The following is a 24,343-nucleotide window of genomic DNA, read 5'->3' on the forward strand; positions in this document are numbered from 1 at the left end:
GGTATGATCGGATCCTTGCTTTCCTTAACTGCGAGTAGGCCTGATATTATGTTTAGTGTATGCACGTGTTCTAGATTTCAATCATGTCCTAAAGAATCACACTTGCATGTTGTAAAAAGAATTTTTAAATATTTGCTTGGTACCGTTGATTTAGGCTTATGGTATCCTAAAAATGCATATTTAGATTTGATTGCATATTCGGATGTTGATTTTGCTGGTTAACTGATAAAAAAAAGTAATAGTGGAACATGTCATTTTCTAGGTAGTTCTTTAGTATCTTGGTATAGTAAAAAGCAAAATTCTGTTGCATTATCTACCACTGAGGCTGAATATATTGCTATTGCTAGTTGTTGTTCTCAAGTTTTATGGATGAAACAAACGTTGCGTGATTTTGGTTTAAATTTTGAACAAGTACCAATCTTTTGTGATAATACTAGTTCAATTAATTTAACTAAAAATCCCATTCAGCATTCTAGAACAAAGCATATAGATATTAGACATCATTTTCTTCGAGAGCATGTGCAAAATAAGAATATTGTCATTAATTATGTTAATACTGAGAACTAGGTAGTAGATATTCTTACAAAGGCATTAAATGAAGAAGCCTTTTGTAAAAATAGACTTGCACTTGGTATTATTAGAATTGCCTAATTATGTTTGATAGGGGGAGCATTATTCATATTTCTATGAATTTATGTGTTATAATTTATTGAGGGAGAGCATTATTTGTATGGTTAAGGGGGAGAAAAATCACTTGTATATCTTTTTGTTGATAACAAAAGGGGGAGAAGTATTTTTAGTATTGTGGTGGTTTGTCATCATAAAAAAGGGGAGATTGTTAGCTTTAGGGCTTCAATCAAACAAAGTATTTTGATGATAACAAACTCAGATTTTTTGTACTAACATTTTCAGTGTTTCAGAGTCACTATCTTGTAGAGCTCGGGAAGACGATTCCAACGCAATTTGAATCGCTCAAATCGGAGTTCAAACAAGAAAGTTATAAGCAAAAGAAGATTGGAGAGGAAATCCAATGTAGCAATGACACGTGGCACCTTGCTGACGTGGCATCCGATGTGGTGACTGAAGTGGCACACAAATGGTTGATATAGATGACGTGGCGCTCCAACCGGTCACTTTTTGCTGATGTGGCACATGATGTGGCATGGCGTGGCGACCGTAGACGAATGAGATAATGACAAGTGGCAGTTGATATTAAAAAAAAAAAAGAAAAAGAAAAAGAAAATCCGACGATCACCCAGCTTCACGCGCGAACACGCGCACGTGCCTGTGGTTTCTTCACAGAATGCAATGCGTGACGCTCAATCTCCTCCCCTGTGCACGTGGTGCTCATATCATCCGACTATTTTTTATGTTCATTTTCATTTTCTTATTTTTCTTTAATTTCCTGATCCAATTTTCTCCAAATTCTCACCAAATTTCAGCCTTTTCAAATTTGATTTCCTTCATAAATTTTCATCTTTCAAATCTTTTTATTCTCCAAATCTCAATAATTCCAATCTTTCAAAATTCCTCTCTTAATTTCAAATCCTTTCCTTTTCTATTTTTATTCAATCTCCACCCTTCATTTGCAATCATATCCAATGGCCAAAATTTATCCCCCTCGCATATAAATTTGACTTGATTTTACTCTTCATTCACACACCAAAAGCTATCAAGTCTTAAGCTTTCAATTCTCTCTACTCTCAAATTCTTGTCCTCTTTGCTCCTAAATTGACCTAGAGTTATTTTTGTGAGTTTTTTTTAGTGCTCATCTTGTGTATTTAGCCTTTAAGAGGTAATATTGTCAGGTTTTCTTTTAATTTTTGGGACTTGGATTAAGGTGTGGGTACACCTTGGGTTGTGAGAAAAAGAAATTGGTTTGATCTTGAACCAATAAAAAGGATCTTGGGTTTCTCTTTAGCCTAGGAAAAAAAGGGTCGTGTGTCGGTTTGGTTCTCACCTGCAAGAGGATCACTTAGTGAAATACCCAAGGAGTCTTGGGAGTGGAGTAGGCAATTTGCTGAACCACTATAATTCCCGGTGTTTTCTCTTCCTCTCTCTATTTTATTTCTTGTTTTCAATTTTTTGCTTCTTGTCTTAGTTATTTTTTTAATATTTCCTAATTGCATGATTTAACTTTTAGTGTATTATTTAAATTTATCCTTGTTAAATTGTCTTTAAATTTGAAGTTATCATAACTTGCATGAGTTTTGTCTTGCATAAATTTTCTTTAATCAAATTAGTGGGTTAACTTTATTGAGCATTGTTTGAAGATAAAATTATTTTTTAAAAATTGGTAGTCAACCCTATTCACCTCCCTCTAGTGTTGCCTTTAGATCCTACACCAAACCTGTATAAGAGGAGGTCAGAGTAGATTATGCGATTGTGTGTACCGGATACTGCTAACCAACGCATATTATCGCAATGTCATGATTCACCATATGGCAGACACTTTGGAGGGCAGCGCACCGCAGTGAAAGTATTACAAAGTGTGTACTATTGGCCAACACTATTTAAGGATGCCAGAGACTACGTGATGAAGTGTGACCGGTGGTCATTAACATCATTTTAGAACTGGAGTTGTTCGACGTCTGGGACATTGATTTCATGGGACCATTCCCACCTTTGAATGGTCACAAGTATATTTTGTTAGTCGTTAACTACGTGTCCAAGTGGTTAGAAGCAGTAGCATGCGCCGCAAGCGATGCGGTAATAGTATCCAAATTCTTGAAGAAAAATATTTTCACGCGTTTTGGCACTCCACGTGCCATAATAAGTGACTAAGGCTCCCACTTTGTCAGTTACCTCGTAAAAAATTTGCTGCTCAAATATAACATCTTCCACAAAGTGGCCACCGCATACCATCCACAGACGAATGGTCAGGCTAAAGTGTCCAACCGGGAAATCAAGTTGATACTGGAGAAGGTGATAAAGCCTTCGCGAAAAGATTAGGAAACTAAGTTGGACGATGCGCTATGGGCATACTGGACTGCCTACAAAACACCGATAGGCATGTCTCCGTAAGCGTTGGTGTTTGGTAAAGCATGTCATTTACCACTAGAGCTGGAGCACAAAGTGCTGTGGACAGTGAAGAAACTTAACTTTGACTTGAAAGCAGCAGGGGAAGCAAGAAAACTACAACTGGTCGAGCTTGATGAGTGGAGAACGCAAGCTTATGAAAATGCCAAAATTTACAAACAACAAGCAAAACGTTGGCATGACAATCGGCTATGCGGTAAAAATCTCCACGTCGGACAAAAGGTCTTGCTTTTCAATTCACGGTTACGGCTCCTTCCTGCAAATTAAAATCGCACTAGTCCGGACCCTTTATAATTAAAGAAATATTCCCACATGGTGCGGTTGATCTGATTACTGAGGAAAGGACCCGTACATTCAAGGTTAATGGGCAAAGAGTCAAAGCATATTGCGGGGGTGATTTTCATCGAGAAAAGACCTCTGTAGACCTGAGAAATCCGGAATGAAGGAAAATGGAGTGCCCCCTACGCTGACATGCGACAGAAAATCATCTAGGGTTAACTTCCTTTTTTTTTTTTTTTTTTTTTTTAATTATTTGACCCTCTCAATGTTTTTCTTTGCAAACGATCGAGGTAAACAATTGCAGAGGCGCTACACGAAGACGCAACTACTTTATTTTTTTCTCACAATCCAAAAGAAGTAGACCGTCGCAAAGCAAGATGCGTCAACAAATAATGCGGACGACAGTGCAAATTTGGGGGTTGTATCTTTCCTTGACTTCATTCCAAATTTCGTTATCGCACTGCATTTTAATTTTGAAAGTTTTATCACCGTATCCCCTTTGATTACCGCAATCATTTAACATTGATCAATTTAGTAAGTCACCACATGATTTCTCTTTGTCAATTATGATTTCAATGATGAAACGCATTCTTCTATTTTTTCGTATACACTAGAGTCAACTTAATTTTAGGACAGTCACCTCATGAAATATTTCTATAAGTTAGTGGTCTGCTAGCTTTCTTTCAAACTGACCCTTTATGAAACTTCCTAAGAACATCACATGACTTCTTTCAATCTTTTGGCAATGAGAAGATTGCCGCATTTTCAATTTGGGGGTGCAGTATTCATTTTCGATCTTACTATTTTTAGTCTTTATAAAAAAAATCATAACGTTGTGATCGGATCCTACTCGTAGTTGGATATCCGCATGACACTCGTGGAGGCAAGCCAAAACGAATGTAGGAATCGTAATCAACCCATAAAAAATGACCGCAACTCCGCTGCCAAATGGGTATGAGTTTAGTCTGAGAAAGAACGCCCTGCTCGTAGTTGGATGTCCGAATGACACACGTAGGGGCAAACCAAAATGAATGCAAGGCACTGGAATCAGTGCAGGGTCAGAGAGAAAAAAAAATATAAATAATAATGTCTAAAATATGCAAGGATAAGAAGCATTTAACACCCTAGTGAAAAAGTTTTTTTGAAATAAATCATGCAATGTCCTGAAATCTAGTATAGTCTTTTTGAAGGTTGAACTTGCAGTCCCTAGATTTTAGAAATATTTTAAGAAGAGACCTGGATGAGAATTAATGAAATTTTGGTGTATAAGATTTGAATAAGGCATCATTGAGAAATCTAGGAAAAGAGATTGCAGTCGACTTTCTAAAGGAAATCTTTAGCTTGAGGACAAATATTGTTTAAATTTGGGAGTGTGATAATGGGTAGAAATGCACGTTATTACAATGCTAAGTTATTAAACTATGCAGATTTGCATTGATAAAAATGTACTAGATTGCGTTAAAAAAGCATTAAGTTCACAGCATTACGGTCGCATGCGTCCATCACCTGGAACTAATCTGGCTTTGTATCTGTCAACTGTTCCATCGGGCCTATACTTTATTGTGAACACCCATTTACATCCGACTGCTTTATGACCACTTGGAAGATTGACTTGATCCTACGTATGATTTTTCTCGAGAGCTCTCATTTCTTCCATAACTACGACTTTCCATTCAGGACTTTCCAACGCTGTGTGTATATTGTTTGGTATCACCACTATGTCTAGCTTTGTAGTGAGGGCTTTGAACTCAGGATACAAATTACTATAGGACAAGTAACTCTGCAACGGATATTTAGTACATGATCTAGTACCTTTCCTTAGGGCAAGCGGAAGATCAAGAGATTCATCTCTGTCTTTACTTTCTTCTAACATACTACATTCACCCTCCGGTTCTGTTATTTTCCCACTCTCAACAATTTTTTCAGCAGGAATAAGAAACGCTTCTTTTCCAGGTTCTACCATGTTCTCAAGAGTCACACAATCATCTGTCTCTGCACCATCATCGACCTCAATCACATCTTTGCTGTCATTATCTTCCTTGCTTTTTCTCTCAACATTTTCAACACAAGCATCAGTTTTATCACATTTATTATCATGATCAGGGATAGGACTACTAGTACCTGGAATTGATCTCTGTTCAGACTCATGAACTGGAGCTGGAGAAATAAAAGACGACGCTATTTCCTTCCTGAGATTCTTCCTAAAGTATGTGATCCAAGGGACTTATTTGGTTGGGAGGATAGGTGCATTGGTACTGATACTGACATCAAGGATGGGTTCAGGTTCATGTAAGGTAGAAAGGCTGGGACCCCAATTGGTTTCTTCACTAAAATGCTCCCCCTGAAGAGAACCATTGGGAAAGAATGGATGATCTTCAAAGAATGTCACATCCATAGAGACAAAGTATTTTCTGGAAGGAGGATGACAACACTTGTACCCACGTTGATGTAGAGGGTATCCTACAAAAACGCATTTTTGTGCTCGAGAGGTAAACTTGGTACGGTTAGGTCCGTTTGTATGGACGAACACCACACAGCCAAAAACACGAAGGGGTACATCAGCAAGAAGTCTGGAGTTTGGGTAAGACTCTTTGAAGAAATCTAAGGGGGTTTGGAATTTTAGGACCCGAGATGGCATGCGGTTTATTAAATGGGCTGCTATCAAGATAGCATCACCCCACATATAAGAAGGAAGTGAAGTTGACAACATAAGTGATCGGGCAACTTCAACAAGGTGACGGGTTTTCCATTCGACCATTTCATTTTGTTGAGTGTACGCACAGGAACTCTGATGGACAACACCTTTGGAGACTAGGACTTCGTGTAAGGTGTTACTAAGGTACTCTCGACCATTATCACTCCAGAGAATAAAGATTTTGGCGTTGAACTGGGTTTCTATAGAATTGTAAAATTGTTGGAAAACTGAAGTAACTTTTGATTTATTTGTCAGAAAGAAATCCCCTGTCATGCGGGGCAGTGTCAATCGTCATCCCCGAGCTCAGATCCTGAAAAACAACATCATCAGGTGAGAAGATAACACGACACTTCAAATATCTTGTAAGTTTACTAATAGATAACAGATTGTAAGATACTTTTGGCACATGCAACACATCTTAGAGGATTAAGCCTACAAAAGGTGACACCCGTCCTTTTCCAGCAACGGGGGCAAAGGTCCCATCTACAATTCTGATTCTTTCATTTCCAACACCAGGTTGATAAGACAAAAATTGATCAGAGGAGCCAGTTAAGTAATCTATGGCTCCTGAGTTTAATATCCACGGTTTATTACCAGTTATACTCATAAGGCCAAAGGAGTGGAAAGTACCTGAATGGGCGATTGCACTTACACCCACTGTAGTAGTAGTGCTCTGAGTGGTTTCCTGATTTTGAGGTTAAGTATCTCCAGTAACAGATTCACCTACAAGAGCCTGGCTTGGCTGTCGTTTCTTACCATTTGGCGGTCGGCCATGAAGTTTCCAGTACTGATCTTTCGTGTGCCGGGTTTTTTTGTAATGTTCACACACTGAGGGCGACTTACTGTTCTATTTATCTTGGACAAGGCCTAAAGTTTTGAAAGCAGCGAAATCTGATGGTGTTACAGGTGTACTGTTCATGACCCTCGACCTATCTTCCTCCAGGCAAACTTCAGAACAGACTTCCATTAGGGATGGTTTAGGTCTGGTCCCCAATATACGACTTCGCACTGTATCAAATTTAGAGTTGAGTCTTGCAAGAAAGTCATACACGCGATCTGTTTCTTCAGACTGATAATGTAACACTCCTTCATAAGGACAGTTCCAAATCATTTCCCGACACAAATCCATCTCTTACCACAAGAGAGACAACTTGTTAAGGTAAGCAGTAACGTCCATTGTTCCCTGTTTGCATTCGTGGACCTGCTTACATAGAGTATATAAATGAGAGGCCTTCTGTCTCCTGGAGTAGAGTTTTTGGGCTGCCTCCTAAATATCACGAGTTGTAGCTGTATACAATAAAGGTTTTCCAACCTGAGGTTCCGTACTTCTAATCAAAATCGATCTCAACAAAGAATCCTCTCCTTTCCACATTCGCTCTTGGGGATCACCGATCCTTGGTTTTGGTATTTCACCTGTCAGGTATCCAAATTTGTGATGGCCCTCAAGGGCCATTTTAATAGATTGGGACCAAGAAAAATAATTATCACCATTCAACTTTTCTCCTATAATAAAGCTAGAAGAATTGCCTATAGCTCCAGAAATAAATTTGAGGGGTAAGTAGGGAACGAAGTTAGAGTTTTCAGGATATGGGTTTAGATCTGGTTGGATCTTGGATGTCGATCCTAGGGCTTCCCCAATAGCAGCTAGCTGCTACTGAAACATCTCGTTCTGTCGTTTAATCTGCAACTACAACTAGGTAACTTGGTCTTGGGGATTATACTTCCTTGCTCCTGGTCGTATGATGAAGAATCTCCCCCTCCAAACTCACCCATGGTCGGCGAAAACTACCTCATTCGGTTGCTCATACTAGGTTGAAAAACACCCACACTTCTTCCATCTGTCTTTTGGTGTGGCATTGGCTGAGATGAGACACCGATCTGAGAGGAGAAGAACGACGGCAATGGCAACAGATGGGAACTGTTGAGCACGGACTGGTCGATGGTGGGCATCACAGATTTGGACTGGTCAACGCTGGGCATCGCATATCTGGACTGGTCGGCTTCGTTCGACTGTGTCTGAGAGCGACCGGATAGATCTCGGCTTCGTTCGACCGGTCGCTGGTCATCTTCGTCTGAGCGCGACCGAATCAGATGAGTAGCTGCAGGGTCGTTGGTCGCTGGTTGCTGTCGTTGGTAGTTCCGTCTTCGAAGGAGTCGGTCGGCAGTTGGTAGGGCGACGGCGGCTAGTCTTCACGAAAGTGGGGAAGAAGAGATTAGAAGTACCTATCAATGGCTTTTTGGATAATACTGGTTATATCTGGATTATTGGTTTGAGATTCTCTTATTGGATTTTCCTCAATGGTGGCCAGGGTTTCGTCTCCATGCTCTGATACCATGATGAAAAATAGAGTAGGGAAAGAAAAATAACACACCAAGATTTTACGTGGAAAACCTTAATTAAAGAGAAAAACCACGGGATAAAGGAATTCTTGTTAGAAAACTGTTACAAAGAAATACAACAGACCACCAGCTTAAATAGAGAAAAGAGAAACCCTAGGGTATAATAAAAAAGACAAAAATGCCCCTAGAGTGCAAAACCCTAATTTCAACAATTCTTAAGACTAGGGTCTTACAAATTGTTAAAAGATTTTGCCCACTATTACAAAACTGGGCCATTATGTCAGATGAAGACCGACATTATAGGCCAAGCAACATTAAAGAAAGTGTTATTAAAGCTCTTTAATGTCAGATTTTAACGGACATTATAGCCCAGTTGAAAACCAACATCGAAAACCTTTAGTGACATCTTTTTCGATGTTGGTCCATCTTTGAAGTTGATCAATAATCGACATTAAATGTCTGTCATGGTTTATTTATTGAAAAAATTTAAAAAAAAAATTAAAATTGATCTTGCTGGCACACATTCTCAATAATATTTCTTCATTACCTATAGATGCAAAAAATAAAAACGTCATGAACTTAATAAACCACAAACTGACCCATGATCCGTTAATAATTTACGTGAGATGACTATTAGATTATCCAAGTAGCACACAGAAAATACCCAACGAAGCAGGAAAAATAGGAGTCTAATACTTCCATGTACAAGTATTGCTAAAGAAAGTTTTTCAAAACCAAGTGCACAATATCAAGGAAGGAAACACAAGTCATTTAGGCAAAAAATAATACACCACAAGCCATCCAGAAAGAAAATAAACCAACAATTTGAACTCCTCAAAACAAATCACAAGGAAATTTTTAACCCTTCTCCTCCTGTAAAACACCATAATATGATTTGATAAGATAAAATGCTTCTTGCTGAATTGTTGGGCAGCTGAAAAAGTGGTTGGAAATTGTTTATGTTTAGGGTAAATCACCAACACCAGACACGTATAAATAGCAGTATAAAAAGAAAACCAAGTTCACCTTATCAAAGGCCCCGATGCCTCATCTGCTTGAGCTTCAGGCAACATTACTTGGCATCGAGATCCAATATTGATTAATTTTTCCAACCATTGTTCGTGCAGCAGCTGTTCTATTTAGCTCTTCTCTAATGTGATATTCAAGACTATCATAGCAAATCAAAGAACAGTGACTGTAGTGAAAACATCAGATAAATAAAGGTAACATCTCATGCAACTAAAGGGGCCAAATGGTCATTTCTTCAAAGTACAGGACCAATATTAACTAAAGTTATAAATTCATAACCAAAATGAATATTTTGAAAGTACGAGAACCAAAATGAATATTTTGAAAGGACAGAAACCTCCATTCTCTTGTACTGTAAAGGAATAAAAGCACTATTCAACCCAGCTAACTCCTTTGAGCTTCCAGGATCATTTCTATTTCTATCAATTTTGATGGCAAAGTGGCGCACGAGATACTCAACAAACATCTCTCCAGATGAACCAACCAGGTAGAAATGTGATGCCATTACCACAATCAACAACAAAGTAACAGACATTTTTAGTACCAAATAAAATAGAGCATTTCTCAAGTTCTTAACAAGATAAAAAAATGTGTGTAACATCATAGCTCTGAAAGTGTCATTCTAACCCCTAGATTTTGTTCGTCTAGTAACGACTTAACAGCTTCAGTAACTAAAGGCCTTTTACCATTGCCAGGCCTCGGATGACCTAGATATTATAAGAAAGTCAAATCAGGAACCAAAAGGAATAACTAAATGGTTGGTTAAATATAAGCAGGCCAAAAAACCTTGGCAAGAGGTGCTTCAGAACACAAAGAGCACCAAAAGTTAAAGGCTCTTCTTTTAATCTGCATTTCTGAGTATGTAAAGAGAGAAATAAAAGGACTTATTAAAACTCAAAAAGTTTCAAAAGTATAGCACCTAATATACATACTCTCAAGCTAATATAGAAATAATTGTTATGCAAATGTACATTTGCATTAAACTACACTATTCCCCAGTCAATAGAAAGTGAAGTCTTATAATTTAAATTACAACATTCCAAAAACAGGAAAACGTAGTCCGTTATCCACCCTCTTCCTGTTCTCTCTATCTCTCTTTTTTTTTGTGTTGTTGTTGTTGTTGTTGTGGTTGAATCTGGTTTTCTTCATGTTCATTCTTAATTAATCTGGTTGTTTTTCTCCTTGTTGAGCTAGTTGTTTGTTTTTTTTTTTTTTTTCTCACCCTTGAGAGTTTGAATCCTGAACCTTTATTTGTGTTCATTTCTCAATGAAAATATATTTTTGGTCAAGAAAACGTGCATAGTTGCGGGTCATACCTTTAATCCTGTTGAGAGATAAGACTCTTTGCTTTCTTTATTAATGCACACAACTGGGAGAAGTGTTGACAGTATAACTGTGAGATCCTACAATTGATCATGAGAGTAATTTGTAATAGAATTAGACACACCATGCAGAATAAGAATATACATACTCAGATGTTAAATCACATTTATTTTTAACCTCGCTTCTAGAAAGTTACATGAGTAGGAACTTAATTTTTTGAAATGCATGATAAGCCATGCTTGTTAAATTTATACAGCATACACAATCCATAAAAAGTTTCTTTTTTTGCAATGGAAAATTGAACAATATTATTATATTTCATAAAATTATAATTTGTATTTATGTTCACATAACTATATATAATGAAACAATAATAAGAACAAACAACCATGTGATGATGGCAAAAATAAGAGGCAAGCAAAGAGAGAGAGTCAACTCCAACCGACAAGAAAACCAGCAACCCATAAAACTAAAACCATATTTGGAGACCAACTCAACTAGTGCATTGTAACCACTGAATCCATTGAAATATAGGCAGCCATAAAAACTAGAAGAGTCCAAAGGAAACAAGGCCGCTTTCATCAAGTTATTTCTTTTTCCTTTTTTTTTTTTTTTTTTTTTTGAAAAGGAAACAATCTATTTAGCGTGTATACACACCAATGAAACGATAATAGTTATTTCTATTTGTATGCAAACATTAGCATATATTTGGTATTTATTTTGTTGTTAAATTTCCAAACCAAACACAATCCATTAAAATGAAAAATGTTTTGCAATGACAAACAATACCAATAACCACCACCGATATGATATGATAGTTATAAAAGTAGGGCTTAATTGCAACAATTTCATAACTTCAAGAGAAAATTTGTTTTACAAACTGGAGTTTTTGTACAAATTGGGGGTTTTCAAATTCCCTTTAGTTTGTTTGTTTTTTTTCCCTCCAAATGGGAGCTTGTATTCATCAATGTAAAGTTCTTTCTTGATATGAGAAAATAAATTATTATCCCAACATATTATAAATACACACTAAATTGAAAACTGAAAAAGCAGGAGACTAAGTAACTTATGAGAATGCATAAAATACATTGAATGACCTTTTGTCAAGAAGAACAGATGATGTTAATTGCCAAATTCAATTGAAAGCACACCCCTCAAGTGTTAAAATGTACAAAATGAATGTGGAATGGAAACAACATGCATTACCTCAAAGTGAAGGAGAGGACATTATATTTGCAGACTGCAAGTAGTTACAAATGCCACATCCTGGCCTTTCTTATATCTGATTAGCAAGAGTGAAAAGAGATCAAACAATTATCAGTATATCTACTATAAGATATTTACTTCTAAGGGTTGTTGCGCAGTTGTTCTAAATATCTAAATACAGGTTGTTAAATTCACATCTGTCTCAGTGGCCACTAATCTTCTTCGGCAAATAAGGCTACCGAAATCTGCGCCAGCAACTTTCTGTGTAATCGAGTTCTGAATCGCCTTCTGGAAGGAGCATTTTTTAAATCGATGGAGTTGACGAATTTCTTTGAGGATGGAGTGCAATAAGAAAAATGAAATTGTTTTGCAATCAAAGTCTGTAAACAAATGGCATGGAAACCCTAAATCGATGAGAATCATTTGAATTGAATCAAATAATGAAAGGAAATTACAAATACTGATTCGATTTTATTACCGCTTCGCTAATTGTTTTGGAAACGCGGATTAGCTGTTTCAAATCATCATGTTCCACATTGCAAATAACCCTAATCTGATGGAAAAGAGGGAAAAAAAACGGGGGAAATCAATTCACCGAAGAAAGGGAATATGAAATTAGATACATCATCGAAGCTATGAATGAATGAGGTACTAACCAGAATATCCTGAGGCAGAGCCTCCACCAGAGACGTATCGCCGACGCCAGCCACCGTCGTACTGTTCGCCGGTGCCTTCGCCGTCGACACCATTGTCAATATAGACGATCTCTGTTTTTGCTTCGATTTCGAAGAAACGTTTTGCTCAAACTGAGCTAACTAAGGAGTTATATTTAAAGAGAAGGCTTTTCCAAAATTAAAATAATCAAATCTAATTTTTTAAAAAAGGAAAATTCTGCTTTTTTAAAAAATGGAAAATTCTGCTTTTTTCAAAAAAGGAAAATTCTGCGTGTTTTAAAAAAGGAAATGTAAACGCGCCGTTTTTTTTTTTTTTTTTTATAAAAATGAAAACCCGTTTTTAAGGTTGAGAAGAGGAAACTTTTCCAAAATAATTAGTGTGTCCTGAATATAAGGAGCATTGCTAAGCACAATCAAAATATGGATACGGAACAAATATAATATAATAAAATAGAAATAAATAAAATAAAAAAGAATGAATTTATCCACTTTCTTCAATCTTTTTAGATTGGTGACCGATATGTGTGTTTTTCAAAACCCACTAAATGCCACAATTTATAGGTAATTTGACAAGTAGAAGGTGAATTACATGAACATTAATAGTATGTAATCTTGAGACACATGGACGGCTAAAGGACACTAATAATGGGCATCTACATTACACCTAATTTAACATATTATAATACTCTCCGTTAGATGCCCATTATATATATATATGAAATATGTCTCGTTAAAATTTTACTAGGAAAAATCCACTGGAAAAAAAATCCTAATGAAGAAAAAAGAGTATATATTTCATATAATCTAATATATTTACTCCTCCTCATGGAAACATCACTTGAGATCTTTGAGTCGCTGCATTCCAATGTTGTGCACCAGTTTTTTAAAGGTTGCGATAGGTAATGCCTTTGTATATAAATCTGCCAGGTTATCTTTCGAACAAATTTGTTGTACAGTGATGTTGCCATTTTCTTCAAGATTGTGAGTGTAAAAAAGCGTCGGTGAAATATGTTTTGTTTTATCTCCTTTAATATATCCTCATTTGATTTAGGATATGCATATTGTGTTGTCTTCGTATAATATCGCTAGAAAATTTTTACTAAAAGAAAAATCACATGTTCCACGAATATGCTGAGTCATTGATCTTAGTCATACACAGTCTCAACTAGCCTCGTGAATTGTAAGAACTTCAGTATGATTTGAGGAAGTGATTGTTATGGTCTGTTTCATCGATCGTCATGATATAACAGTTCTTCCACATGTGAACATATAACTTATTTGAGATATAGCTTTGTGTGGATTAGATAAATATCCACAATCTACATAACCGACTAGATCAAAATTTGATTTATTTGAATAAAACATACGTACCCATGTTGATCGTTCCTTGGAGATAACAGAGTATATGATTAATTCCATTCAAATTTACTGAAAATGCAAAATATCTGGTCTTGTATTATTAGCAAGATACATAAATGCACCAATTGCACTAAGATATGGTATTTCAAGACCAAAGAGTTCTTCATTATCATCTCGAGGTTGAAATATATCTTTCTTCACATCTAGTGAACGAACTTCCATTGGAATGTTCAATGGATGTGCTTTGTCCATATAAAATCTTTTCAAAACTTTTCCTGTATAAGTTGAATGATGAACAAATATCTCGTCTGCTAAATGTTCAATTTACAAGTCAAGGAAAAATTTTATTTTTTTTCAAGATCTTTCAACTCATATTCTTTCTTAAGATATTCTATTGCTTTTGAAAACTCTTGGGGAGTCCCAACTATATGTAAGTCATCAACATATACCGTTATAAAAACAAATCCTGACTGTGATTTCTTTATAAAAACACATGAATATATTGGGTTGTTTTGATATCCTTCTTTCAACAAATATCCACTTATGCGATTGTACCACACTCGTCCTGATTGTTTCAATCCATATAGCGATCTCAGTAACTTTATTGAATACAATTCCCGTAAAATTTGATTTATATGTTTCAAGTACCTTAAATTCTTCTAGAATTCTCATATAAATATCATTATCAAGAGATCCATATAAATATGTTGTGACTACATCTATAAGATGCATATCCAGACTTTCATACATAGTCAGACCAATTAAATATTTTAATATAATTGCATCCACCACTAGAGAATATGTCTCTTCATAATCAATACCAGATATTTGTGAAAAATTTGTGCAACGGGTCTTACTTTATATCTTATGATCTTAGTATTTTCATTTCTTTTCCTCAAAAATCTCAATTTGTATCCCATAGGTTTGACACCTTCTGGTGTTCAGACTATTGGTCCAAAAATTTGACATTTTGAAAGTGAGTTTAATTTTGCCTTGATTGATTTTTTTCCACTGAAGTCAATCTTTTCTATGTTGACGTTCTTCAGCAGATTTTGGTTCAAAATCCTCATTTTAAGATATAATATCAAGAGCAACATTATGTGAAAAATGTTATCAATAACTATATGCGTTCGGTTCCATCTTTTTCCTATCATGACATAGTTTATTGAAATCTCATTATTATCTTTATGTATTCCACCTTCTTCATTAGTCATGTCATGAATTTCTTCATGTGTATTTACATCCTCAACCAAGTCTTCTTGACTATTAATTATTTTTCTTTTTCAAGGATTTTTATCTTTGGAATTCACTGGTCTACCATGCTTCTAGCATGTTCTAGACTCATTAGTGACAACTTGTTGTGTTGGGATATCAATTTTTTATGGAACATTTGGAGTTGGTATATGTGACTTAGTTACTTTCTTTGCATCTATAAATATATTTGGTAACTGATTTTCTATATTTTGCAATGAATTATCTTCTGAACTTCAAGTTCACATTAATCTGTACGGGGATCTAAATGAGATAGTAGCGATGCATTCCATGTAATTTCTTTTTCCAACTTCTTAATTCCTCCCTCTAATATTGGAAAATTTGTCTCATTAAAATGACAATCAGCAAATCGTGCAGTAAATACATCACCTATCAGAGGTTCAAGATATTTGATAATTGGTGGATAATCATATCCATTATATATATTCCTTACCTCCTTTGAAGACCCATCTTAGTACGTTGTGGTGGAGTAATTGGAACATATACTACACATCAAAAAAATCTTAGATGGAAAATATTTGGCTCATGGCTATAAGTTAATTGTAATCGCGAGTACTTATGATAAGATACTGGTCGGATGCGTACAAATGACGCTACATGCAAAAATAGCATGTTCCCATATAGATGTAGGAAGCTTAGCTCTCATAAGTAATGGTTTAGCAATTAACTGCAAACCTTTTATGAATGATTTTGTTAAACCATTTTGTGTATGAACATAAACTACAGGATGTTCAATACTTATCCCAATTGACATACAATAATTATCAAAAGCTTAGGATGTAAATTCACCAGCATTATTAAGACAAATAGTCTTAATTATATAATCAGGAAATTGTGCTCTTAACTTAATTATTTGAGCAAGTAATTTTGCAAATGCAAGATTTTGATTTGATAATAAGCACACGTGTGACCATCTTCTGGATGCATCTATTAATACTTAAAATATCTAAATGGTCCACTTGGTGGGTTAATAGCCCATATATCATCATGAATTTGTTCTAAAAATGCAAGTGATTCAGTCCCCACTTTGACAGGTGATGTCTATGATTAATTTGCCTTGAGAGCAAGCATCACATGATAATTCATTAGATTGAAGAATCTTCTAGTTCTTCCATGGATGTCCATTTGAATTCTCAATAATTCTTCTCATCATTATAGATCCTAAATGACCTAATCTGTCATGCCAAATTGTAAATATGTTTGGATTCATGAACTTCAAGTTCTTTGTTGCATATGTTTCCATTACTCGTATATGAGTATAATATAATCTAGAAGATAAAGCAGATAAATCTTCCAGTATACTTTTTTCATATGAGACAATAGATATGATATAAAGATACTCCATTTTATACTTTCTATTAGTTTCAATATGATAACCATTGCAACGTATATCTTTGAACTAAGTAGATTTCTTTTTTATTGACTAGAGACGATGCATTGTCAATAGTAAATTTTGTTCCGCTGAGCAAAATAGTATTTTCTTTTCCAAACCCTTCAATTAGGTTTATAAAACCTGATATTGTATTAACTTTTACTTCGAGTATTGTCAGTTTGGAAAATATTTTCTACTTGTAAGTTTTGTATGTGTAGTTGCACTGCCTGCTAGACATAGTTCTTCTTTAGTCATTTTTTAGTCACCGAACATATAAAAATGATTCAGGTTTCTTCATTAAAAGAAACTAAGAAAAATAAGAAAAAACAACATTTTGAATATACAAAGCTTTACATCTATCAAGAGGAAAAAACATGAAGATGAATAAAAACAACAACATTAAGTCTAGATATTTTCAAAGTCAAAGGAAACACTTGATATTCCATCAATTCTGCCGATTTTCTCTTTAGGAGATTCAAAGAAGTCTGCCACATCCAAAATTGTCATATGGGATGGGTCAAATATGTCATTATCCTAGTATGCAAAATTGAAGGGATCGAATCATGCAACATAAGCATTTTGTTAGAATGTCTTGCATCCCTCAAATCGATTTTTACAATAAACAAAATCATTGTACTAAATAGAATGTATAAACATGTAAACTCACATGCTATTGGGGAAAGGATTTGAACAACTTTTGCCTTGTAGATTCCCCAAGTGCCACAAGCAATCCTCTTTAAGATTCCAACGAACAGATCTCCAGATGGTCTTGATCACGAACAACTCCTTGAGCAATTTCGAATATTACCACGAGAATTACCTTGTTATTCTCTGGGATTCCAATAGAGGGATAAGTGGTATCCAACTATTGGGAGAGGGGGAGGAGAATAAGGTTTTGGAGAATAGAAAGGATTAAAGAAAATTTTGCACAATAATACTAATAGTTGTGTATTGTCAGAGTTTCTCTACAATGAGAATTGTGTATTCAATGTATTCTCAAAGGGCCATGGGGAGGCGGCTAAGCCCCTTCCCAATATATTTTCCTTTTCTATAGTTAAATAACATTTATTTAATTAATTAGCTCATTTAATTAAATAATGGTTATTTAATGAATTAGCCCAATTAAATAACACTTATTTAATTTTAATTTGCACAATAATTAAATAAATACTTATACATTAAACCCAATTTAATGTATATATTTAGTTATCATATACATCCCATGTATATTTGCAAAATCTCTATATTAATTCATTCTTTTGAATTTAATTCACTTAAATTAATTAATTTGAATCTTATTCAAATATTGCTTTCTTATAGATCATATCCATAATTAATTATATATTAATCTCATTAATATATAGTTTTCTCAAATTAAAACAATTCAAAGTATCCTCTAGTGAGCTAACGAGGGGACTTCGTGAACCTGTAGATCAGAAGCTCCAACGATATGAGATTAATTGGTTAAACTCATTAATCAAGTTAATCAATATTCGTTAATTGTGGGTACACTCCACTAAAGACCCCCAACTGCACTCTTCCTCACTACAGATATATTTGACTGCCCTTCGGTAACACATATTCCAGAGATAGTGTTTGGTCAAATTTGAAAATGAATTTCGATAACTAAACGATTATAGGAATAAGAGTTATTCCGGAGACAATAGGAATAAGAGTTATTCCAGAGATAGTGTTTGGTCAAATTTGTTTGTTTTAGTAAAGGAGTATGTGACTGCCCTTCGGTAGAACATATTCTGACTCACTAAAGTATCGTTGCAAATAAATAATGGTTATGGATACATTATTATTTTTTGTTAAAACTTGATCTTGGATTTAGTTACAATTTGCTAATTAGAATTTGTTTGAATTTTATCAGCATGTCGAATTCTAGAATACTCACTTCCAATTTATATAACAGTAAAATCAAATTGACAAACAAATTACTAGCGGTTGATTACACCAAAAGTGTTTTAACAGGGGATTGTCCTCTATCTCCCAACTCATCTAAAATTATGAACTATGTAGATGAAAGTGCAGAATTCGAACAACAAAATAAATATGATTTAGTTGTTATCAAAGCATGTTTAGTGGAAAACGATAAAATCTGGACAATTGATTCAGGTGCCGCTAATCATGTATGTACTATCTCACAGGAAACAAGTTCCTGGAGACAGTTGACAGAAGGTGAAACAATCTTTAAGGTAGGGTCCGGGGAGATTGTTTCAGCCAAAGCAGTGGGAGATATGAAGTTATTTATAGGAGATAAGTACATTTATTTGAAAAATGTAAATTATATTCCTTCTATGAAAAGGAATCTAATATCTATCTCTTGTTTTCTAGAATAAAATCATAAAGTTTATTTTGAAAATGATGAAGTGTTCATCAATATGGGAAATAAACAGAGTTACTCTGCAAAATTAGAAAATAACTTGTACATGTTAAAACCAACTGAGGTCAAAGCTATTTTGAACATAGAGATGTTTAAAACGGTTGGGACTCATAAGAAAATGAAGATTTCTCTAAATTCCTATCTTTGGCACTTGAGACTGGGTCATATAAATCTCAACAGGATTGAAAGATTGGTTAAGAGCGGTCTTCTAAATAAGTTGGAAGATAGTTCATTACCATCATGTGAGTCTTGTCTTGAGGGTAAAATGACAAAAATATCTTTTTCTGGAAAAGAACTTAGAGCCAAAGAACCCCTAAAGCTGATTCACTCAGACCTTTGTGGGTCTTTAAATGTTAGAGCAAGAGAAGGGTATGAATATTTCAGCAGTTTTGTAGATGATTATTCCAGGTATGGGCATGTTCACTTAATGCACCAAAAGTTTGAAACTTTTGAAAAGTTCAAAGAGTATAAGGCTGAGGTTGAGAACCAATTAGGTAAAAAGATTAAAACACTTCGATCAGATCGAGGTGGTGAGTATATGGACATGGAATTCCATAACTATTTGATAGAACAAGGAATTCAGTCTCAACTCACAACCTCTGGCACACCTCAATAGATCGATGTGGTAGAGAGGAGAAACAGAACCTTGTTGGACATGGTTCGTTCCATGATGAGTTATGCTCAGTTACCAAATTCTTTTTGGGGACATGCAGTTGGAACTGTGGTGTGTATTTTGAACATAGTTCCCTCAAAAAGTGTTTTTGAAACACCTTACGAGCTTTGAAGAGGACGTAAAGGAAATTTATATCACTTCAAAATATTGGGTTGTCCAGCACATGTGTTGGTGCAAAATCCTAAAAAGTTGGAACAGCGTTCAAAAGTATGCCTATTTGTAGGCTACCCAAAAGAAACAAAAGATGGTCTCTTTTATGATCCTCAGGAAGATAAAGTATTTGTATCGAAAAATGCAACTTTCTTGGAGGAAATTATATAAAGAACCATCAACCTTGCAGTAAGCTTGTAATAGAAGAAATGTCCAGAGAAACGAGAAATGCATAAACAAGAGTTGTTGATCAAGCAGGTCTAGGGGTGTTAAAAAAATCCGATAACCTGACCAACCCGGACTACCCAACCCAAACTGCAAGGGTTGGGATGGGTTAGATTTTATTTTGGGTTGGGTTGGGTTAAAAATGTTAAAAAATATTAAATTTGGGTTGGGTCCGGGGTTACCCCATTTCAGGGTCGAGTCAACCCGACCCGACTCGAATATATATATATATATATAGGACTAATACGTAAATTAGGTATTGAAGGGAGAGAGCGAGATGACAACGAGATTGTAGGAGAGAGCGAGATTGAAGGAGAGAGCGACCATGATCTTTACAAACTCCCAAGTTAAAAAGAAAAAAACTGGGAAACTCTCGCTCTCTCAGATTTCGCTTTCTCTCTCAATATCTCGCTCTCTCAGAAAGAACGGGTGACTCAACCCACACCAACCCGAAAATTTTGGTTGGGTTGGGTTGGGTTGACCCCCCAAAAAAGAAACTAATAGGGTTCATTATTAGCCAACCTGAATTTTGGGTTGATCCACAGAAGTCTTCTAAACCCGGCCAACCCGGACTATGTACACCCCTAAGCAGGTCCTTCAACAAGAGTTGTTGATAGAGCAGGTACATCAACAAGAGTTGTTGATGAAACTGATACTCCACATCATTCTCAAGAGTTGAGAATGCCTCGTTGTAGTGGGAGGGTTGTGCAACAAACCTGACCGGTACATGGGTTTAATTGAAACTCAACTCATTATATCAGATGATGATTTAGAGGATCCATTGTGTTAATCAAGCAATGAACGATGTGGACAAAGACCAATCGATTAAAGCCATGGACCTTGAAATGGATCTATGTATTTCAATTCTATCTGGGATCTTGTAAATCAATCAGCAGTGGTAAAACCCATCAGTTGCAAGTGGATCTACAAAAGGAAATGAGACCAAGCTGGAAGGTACAGACCTACAAAGCTAGACTTGTGGCAAAAGACCAAGCTGGTAAGGTATAGACCTACAAAGCTAGACTTTTTGGCAAAAGGGTTACCCAAAGAGAGAGGTAGATTTTTAAAAAACCTTCTCTCTAGTTGCCATGAATAAAGTCTATTAGAATACTTCTGTCCATAGCCACATTTATGATTATGAAATATGGAAAATGGATGTCAAACAGCTTTTTTGAATGGCTATCTTGAAAAGAGTATCTAAATGTCTCAACTAGAAGGGTTTATACAGCAGGGTCAAGAGCAAAATGTTTGCAAGCTTAATCGAACATTTATGATTAAAAAAAGCTTCTATGATCCTGAATATGAAATTTGACGTTGTGATCAATATTATGGCTTTTAACAAAAGTTGACGAAACCCTGTGTATACAAGAAAACCGTCAACAAAACTGTCACTTTTTTGGTGTGTATGTTGATGATATTCTACTCATTGGGAATGAGGTAGAATATCTAGCTGGCGTTAAGAGATGGTTGGATTCACAATTCCAAATGAAAGATTTGGGAGAAGCACAGTATGTACTTGGAATCCAAATAGTTCGGAATCGCAAGAACAGAACATTGGCATTATCTTAAGCATCTTATATAGACAAGATGTTGTCTAGATATAAATTGCAAAATTCCAAGAAAGGATTTTTACCTTTTAGGCACGGAATTCACCTGTCTAAGGAACAGAGTCCTAAGACACCTTAAGAGTTTGAGGAGATGAATCGAATTCCATATGCATTTTCAGTTGGGAGTTTGATGTATGCAATGTTGTGTACTCGCCCCGATATATGCTATGTCGTAGGAATTGTCAGCAGATTTCAGTCCAATCTTGTCATGACCATTGGACTGCTGTTAAAAACATTCTCAAATATCTTCGGAGAATGAGAGATTATATGCTCGTGTATAGTGATGAGGATCTAATCCTTACTGGATACACTGATTCTGACTTTCAGACCGATATTGATTTGAGGAAGTCAACTTCAGGGTCAGTATTCACTCTAAACAAAGGAGCAGTTGTGTGAAGAAGCATCAAGCAGAGTTGTATTACGGACTCCACAATAGAAGTTGAGTATGTAGCTGCAAGTGAAGCAGCAAAAGAAGTAGTATGGCTCAGAAAGTTCCTGACAGATCTGAAAGTAGTTCCTAATACGCATATATGCCTATCACTCTTTGTTGTAACAATAGTGGAGCAGTTGCAAATTCAAATGAACTACGAAGCCATAAAAAGGGAAAGTATATTGAACAGAAGTATCATCTCATCAGGGAGATTGTATATAGAGAAGACGTAATCGTCACCCAGATTACTTCTTAAGACAACTTAGCTGATCCATTTATGAAGGCCTTCTCGGCTAAAGTGTTCGAGGGTCACCTTGTAAGACTAGGTCTACGAGTTTTGTATCACTAGGGCAAGTGGGAGAATTTATGGGTATTGTAATGCCCTAGTTTATTATATTTGTACATTTTATTCTCTCCATGTAAACTCAACATTGTATATATTTGTATATATTGATCTACTGGAGTTTTAGTCCAAGTGGGAGTATTATTGGGTTTTATGTCCTAAAACTCGCAGTTTGTAAAATGATAAACATTTTCTTTAATCAATATACTTATTATTGATATCATAAATTGTATGAAAGTCTAAATCCAATAACTAAGACCCATGACTATTGTACGAGTATTTGAACTTTATGTGGAGACATAAGAGTGGATCAGGTTCGAGTAAATAGTCAAAATGATCTATGGTGCTTGAATAAGGTTGGATACCTTATTCTGGTAACACCATTGGATGTGGCCTACTTTGTAGTTGTTACAAAGAGTTGTAAAGTGCTACATACAATGTGATCATAATTCGTACATGTTATGACATGAGGAGTGGGGGCGTCCTATGCAATGAGTTTGCATAAGATCATGACCAAGAAATAAGTTACTCTTACTTTATAACGTTGTTTACTGTATAAGACTGACTAATTCACCTAGATGACCTAGGTAACTTGATCTTAATCCTAAGCTAACTATGAAATCTTGTTTATTTGAGATTTCCTTTAGATTTACATAGGTGAGGGTTGACTCAACAGCGCCGAGTTCACATCTACCTAATTTAGAGATAGGGGAAAGATTGTTCTCTCAAGTACTGAATCCAGGTCTTGAACAAGGGGCCCCATTCTCTCACTAGCCTGAGAGAGTTTGGTTTAGTGATTGGATCACAAACCAGTTGTTCATTAGAGGATCAATAGGAACTTGAGGAATACGATGTAATCTCGGGGGTAAAACAGATATTTGATCCAGCCATTGTTACGAACAACCTGTGAAGGGTCGACTTGCTGATTATGTTAAATAATGTGAACATAATATATCTATAGTGAAGGGAGTGCAACTATAGGCTTTAGTGGAGTGACCCATTAGTTAATGAATGAGAATTAATCTGGTCTAATGAATTTAGCCAATTAATCTCGGATTGTTTGAGCCCTGATCTGTAGGTTCATGAGGTCCCTTTACTAGCTTGTAACGGACTAGCTCTAGAATAGCGTGACAAGTTAATTTGAAACGTTCAAATTATAATTAATGGAATTAGTAATTATATAAGATATAATTACGTGTTTAATTTGTGAATTAAATGGAATAGGAGAATTTATATATTTAAATATGATTTAAATATATAAAGATGGATATGTGTAAAAATTAATTTAATATTTGATATTAAACTAATCAAGTTTTATTTAATAATTAATTTATGAAATTAATTAATTTTTTTCAGTTTTAAAATCAAAATAGACTTTATAAAATCATTTTTGATTTTATGATAAAATTGGAAATGTAGAAAAAACAAAACACGAAATGGAAAAGCTTGATTTTCCATTATACATCTATTTACTTGCTCACACAAAAAGCATTCATCTTTGCTTGTCTTCTCCAAGCATGAGCTGCAACTCATGCAACTCTCTCATTTGCATGTTGATCTGCAATATAATGAAGATATTGGAGTGAAAATTGGGCATGCAATCTATAGAGAATTTTAAAGAAAATTCTGTTGGATCGACACCATCACGCAGCGGAAGATTTCAGGATCCATAAGCATTCTAATTGATTAATTTTGGCATAAAAGAAACATGTTAAAACAGAGTTTAATGGATTTCATGAACATATCTTAACTGAACCATCAAAATCTCTATTTCCAGCTGCTAAATCCTCCGAATCCTTGTGTAGACCACCACAAGATCTTCCCTACTATTCTCTTGATACTCTAAATTGAGTCGTGAGACTCAAAATAAGCTTGAATCAAAGGGAATATGGAGAAAGCTCATTAAACCAACCCATTGAAGAACACCATCTTCATCCG

The 24,343-nt window shown here is 35.4% G+C and overlaps 1 long non-coding RNA gene across 5 annotated transcripts; it reads right to left on the reverse strand.

Annotated features, from left to right (window-relative positions):
* Positions 1–4,710: 4,710 nt before the first annotated feature.
* LOC120074593 lies at positions 4,711–12,756 on the reverse strand. Of its 5 annotated transcripts, none has more exons than XR_005481022.1 (7): positions 12,568–12,756; positions 12,390–12,464; positions 11,912–12,291; positions 10,169–10,785; positions 9,380–10,089; positions 6,644–9,287; positions 4,711–6,323 (listed from the first exon to the last, which is right to left on the reverse strand). It is a non-coding gene; the product is annotated as an uncharacterized LOC120074593 (long non-coding RNA). The 5 variants fall into 5 exon arrangements; XR_005481021.1 differs by having other exon boundaries at positions 4,712–6,323; positions 9,380–10,785; positions 11,912–11,987; positions 12,107–12,291; XR_005481019.1 differs by having other exon boundaries at positions 4,713–5,310; positions 5,440–6,323; positions 9,380–10,785.
* Positions 12,757–24,343: the final 11,587 nt, after the last annotated feature.

Source organism: Benincasa hispida, chromosome 3 (genome assembly GCF_009727055.1).
Source record: "Benincasa hispida cultivar B227 chromosome 3, ASM972705v1, whole genome shotgun sequence".
In the NCBI taxonomy this organism is placed as follows: Eukaryota; Viridiplantae; Streptophyta; class Magnoliopsida; order Cucurbitales; family Cucurbitaceae; genus Benincasa; species Benincasa hispida.